Below are 5,268 nucleotides of genomic sequence, written 5' to 3'. Positions count from 1 at the left end.
GGATAATACAGGATAATCTCTCTATGTAAGGTTAATTTTTGAGTCAATCTTAATTCCATCTGCAATTTCAGTTCCCTTTTCCAAGTAACCTAATGTATTCTAGGTCCCAAGAGTTAGAACATGCACATTAGAAGAGGAGCATTATTCTGACTGCTACATGCACACACAGCAAACTTCCTTAGCAATACAATTACTGGGATTAAAAATTGCCAATCATGATAGCCATAGCTAAATAAATCTTAAGCAGAAATGTTGTTCCCTTTCCTTGACAACATTATTAGAAATTATCACCTGCAAGTTAGATATATGCAAAATGGAATCTACTTCTGGTTTTAATTTTTGTTTTTTTAGTACTTGTGACATGAAACAAGTTTTCATAAGTACACTAGACATTTGCTTTTTGCTTCTATGATTTGCCTAGTAATATCCTTTAAGCATTTCTTCTGAGTGAATTTTTTCTTATTGATTTGTAGAAGTTATTTATATGTTCAAATTGCTGAAAAATAAGACTTCATTAGATTTATCAGTGCTCCTGCAAAGGCTCCATTCTCTTGTGACATGAGAATGTATATGATATGATGACAAGCAATGTTTGCTTTCCCTTCCTTCACAAATATCTTACTCTTCATGTACATTGCAAATGTTAATAATTTATTTAATTTTTCTGACAGAAAAGGATAATGAACATTGTTTTCTCTCTGAGTGGGCCAGATGATAGCATACTGGTCTAGGTTCCTAGACTAACCCTCCAAGATGCCAGGATGACTGAAGAACTCGCTCCCAGGAATATATGTTTAATGATGGAAGGAGTCCTAGAATTTAGAGATAACTCTAGTGTCTTAAACAAACAATGGGATTATCTGATCCCTGGAAAGATTTTACTTACATACAAAATGGCTGGAACAAAAAGGAGACCCTTTTAGGAGAAAAGGAGACAACTTCTTTCTTTACCTTTATAAATAAAGAAAAATCTTTTTTTATTTTATTTTATCTAGGAGTGTCTAGCTATTGGCATAGTACAATTGATTTGGCTCTCATCATCTTACTCTAGTCATAAGGATTAAGAAAAAGACAATGAAAACATTTATTTTTTGTGTGTGATATCTAATAAGAAATTTATCTTTAATCCAGAACCTAGTGTATGTGCATTCAGAACAAAACTAATAAAAATAGGCCCTGGCCGGTTGGCTCAGTGGTAGAGCGTTGGCCTGGCGTGCAGAAGTCCCGGGTTCGATACCCAGCCAGGGCACACAGGAGAAGCGCCCATCTGCTTCTCCACCCCTCCCCCTCTCCTTCCTCTGTGTCTCTCTCTTCCCCTCCCGCAGCTGAGGCTCCATTGGAGCAAAGATAGCCTGGGTGCTGGGGATGGCTCCTTGGCCTCTGCCCCAGGTGCTAGAGTGGCTCTGGTCGCAACAGAGCATCGCCCCCTGGTGGGCAGAGCGTCGCCCCTTGGTGGGCGTGCCGGGTGGATCCTGGTCGGGCGCATGCGGGAGTCTGTCTGACTGTCTCTCCCCATTTCCAGCTTCAGAAAAATACAAAATAATAATAATAATAATAATAATAATAATAATAAATATTGAAAACTCAATACAAATTCTAATACTAACACTTTTATCTATTACTGTTTTATATCTGAATCCAAATAAATATTTAAAGAAAGGATATAAATAACAGAAGTAGAACATCTGTCCTAATTAACCTTCCCTGTTACCCATAAATGATTCCTTCGTTTTCAATTGAAGGATAAGATATTAGAGGTGTGGGCATGTTTTCCTAACTGACTTTCACTGAGGGACTGACAGGGCATACCAAACACTTTATAGTTGGGATTCAAAGCCTAAGATAAAGAAGTCCAGAGTGTAGAAAGTAGGAGCATGAGCAAAAAATTATATAGGCAATGGATCTGAGGGATATCTATTAGTAAGTGGTGGCATCTATCCACAAAGACTGGAGTACAGAGCAGAAATCATGATCTCTCAAAAGATCAGATACTTCAGAGAAAATATTGACCACCTTTCCCAGGTGGACAGAAGCCAAACACTACAATTTGGCCAGCATCATCAGGAACAAATGCTAGGCGATGAAGTAAGACTTGGCAGGTTATTTTTTATAGCATATTGGAGGATAGTGAAATGAAGACATCACCTTGCACGGGTCAGAGAGTCAGCAAACAGAGATGGACTCATATATCAAATGTGGTGAGATGGTTAGAGAACAAAACCATGATCCAACTGAAGAGTCTACAGCAGAATCAGCCAAGACAGAACAAGGTTTTGGAAGTACAACAGAGGTGTTTACTTAATAGAGAGATAAGTAGAAGCTGGAGTCAGGGACTCTGTTGATCACCTTGCACTGTAAAGTGCCTGAGAGTAGAGGGGAGAGGGAGCAAAGCAAGACTGATTTCCCAGAGAAAATGGAAAATTAATGCGATGTCAATTATGGAACAAAGGAGCAGAGACTCAGCTACTGGAATGATAGAATAAGCTGAGAAATTTGTATAGTGAGACCAAAGTAAAAAAGCTAAATTTTGTTTGTTTGTTTGTTTGTTTGTTTATTTTTAGGTGAGAGGAAGGGAGATAAGGAGACAGACTCTTGCATGAGCTCCAAAACAGCAACCCCATCTGGGGCCAATGCTCAAGTACCATGCTATTTTTTTAGCACCCAAGGCTGTTGTGCTTCAACAGAGCTATTTTCAGCACCAGGCCCACTCTCTAACAAATCCAGCCACTAGCTGTGAGAAAGGCAGAGGGAGAGAAGGTGGAGAGTGAGGGCAAAAGCAGATGGTTGCTTCTTGTTTGCTTCTCTTGTGTGCCCTGGCCATGAATCAAACCCAGGAAGTCTATATGCTAGGCCGACACTCTATCCACTGAGCTACTGGCCAGGGCTTACTTTTTTTTCTTTCGTAAGTATTTATAGTAATACAAAACAGAGATAAAGCCAATCACTTATATCCCAACCAATGGCTCTATGAAAAAGTATTGTTGTTTTTATATAGATGTTTCAAAACAAGAGGAATTCCTTTTAAGATGGAAAAATTTTGGAGTACTAGTTTCCAAAAGCATACAATTCCTCTTATTTTGTAAACTGAGATGAGTTTCTTAAAGATGAATGTTTCTGATGCATATGCTTGCATAATTTCTAAATGGTACAATTATACTATTTAGGAAATACATTTGCCACAAGACTGAACATAAAAGTGTCTGTAATTATCTACATTAGCATGAGAAAATAAGGACTGTGCCCAGATTTGAAGATCTAGGATAAATTAAAGTGCTTTAATTATCTTTTTACTCTGAAGTAATACTGACTTGTTAAGAATTGTTTACAACCATTTCTAAGGTAATGTTTCCCAATTGTAATGCAGTTTTTAAAGTAACTTTTCCTTTTTTAAAATATGTGCTAAGCCTGAAATTATAAAGCAAAATTATTTTAAAAACCTCCCTAAATTAAAAAAAAAAAAAAAGCCAGATTAACCTTGGCTGGATAGCTCGGTTGGATAGAGTGTCATCCCGAAACAAAAAGGTTGTGGATTCAATCACCAGACAGAGTACATACAGGAACAGGAATAAGTCAATGTTTCTATCTACCTCCTACCCTTTCTCTTACTCTAAAATCAATCAATAAATTTTTTAAAAAAGCCAAATTAACAAGAGTCATCTTAGCCATCTTGTACTTCTGTTACAGAGAAAGAAGATAATTCATAAAGATAATCTGAAGTGAAGCGATTAAGAAAATAATAATTAAACAAAAGAATCTGAAATAAATTTGGCAGTTCATCTTGTTTTAAATTAAAGACATATACATATGCTCTAGAGTGGTTCTTGACGTGCTCTTCCTCCCAGAAGCGTACCCATTCCTTTCTTTCCTCTCAGGCATGCATCTCCTAAACTCTAGGGTCCCCACAAGAGTTGCAAGCAGGGAGACAATGGGCAGTGGTAGCTCCTCTCAGGCTAACCCCCTGAACATTTCTCCAAGTCTCTCTTTTCTCTAACTTCCAGTGAGCCAACAGCAGCGCAGCCTTAGCTCACTTCTGTTGCTTCTTCTATGCTCTGACTTCCCAGTGAGCCAAAGTGGCCCCAACAGGCTCTCCTGTTGTTTCTTCTATCCTAACCCCTTCCTTGTTTCATTGTCCCCAACTTTAACACATGTACAGTGGAACCTTGACACACGAGCACTTAAAATCATGAGAAATTTGAGAGACGAGCAGTCACTCGAGGGATTTTTTGCTTTAAGTCACGAGTGGATATTTGACTCGTGAGCTTCCGCCACCCTCCATTAGATAGCCTGCCAAACATTCTGAAAGGGAAGAAGAAACCAACTTCCATGGAAATGTTTTTGTTGAAATGACCTCTAAGTGAAAGCAAGAAAAGTGTGGTGAAAAAGCCAAAACTCAGTGAAGAAAATGATGTTTGTTGGGCAAATGAGTTTGTAAAATTTGTATTTTCTGAGTTTGCTCACTTTTATTGTTAAAAATGACACTAGGTAGCTATCTGTGAAATTGCATATTACCTTCCTGCTTGGGAAGGGCCATTGTTATGCTAATGTCTCCTCTCCCTCCACCAGCATCTTTGCCTGACCTTGAAGGTAAATACACTTCATAAACCAATTTATTTCTTTACATTCTATCTTATTATATATATGTATATATATGTTTGTTATTTATAAAGTACATTTTCTTATTTAAAAGCATATGAAACAAAAAATTTGTGTGGTTTTTGGAAGCCGGAATGGATTAATTGCATTCCCATTAATTTAAATGGGGAAATTCGATTTGACACATGAGCAAACTGAATCACAAGCTCAGCCATGAAATAAATTAAACTCGTGTGTCAAGGTACCACTGTACCCTCAAAAAAAAAAATAGAAGAATGGTTTTTGAAATGTGGCTACTACAACTCAACTAAAGGACTGAATTTTAATTTTATTTAATTATAATTTAAATATTTACATATTGGACAGCGTAGCTCTAGAGAATGTTAAAGTTGGTATTTAAATGAAGAGAAAAAAAATGTTTTTCCGCCATGTTCAGATAGCTCAGTTGGTTAAACTAGAGCATTGTCCTGATAGGCCAAGGTTGCGGGTTTGATTCCTGGTCATGAGATGTACAAGAATCAACAAATGAATGCGTAAATAAACGGAACAAGAAATCAGTGTTTCTCTTTCTTCCTCCTTTTTTCTTTCTCTAAAATTAATGATAAAATTTAAAAATAATAACAATAACATGTTTTTTTTTCCATTTAGGACCTCATTTAAGAGTTGAGGGAAAAT

This window comes from Saccopteryx leptura, chromosome 2 (assembly GCF_036850995.1).
Source record: "Saccopteryx leptura isolate mSacLep1 chromosome 2, mSacLep1_pri_phased_curated, whole genome shotgun sequence".
Lineage (NCBI taxonomy): Eukaryota > Metazoa > Chordata > Mammalia > Chiroptera > Emballonuridae > Saccopteryx > Saccopteryx leptura.
Note: the sequence above shows the minus strand (reverse complement) of the source record.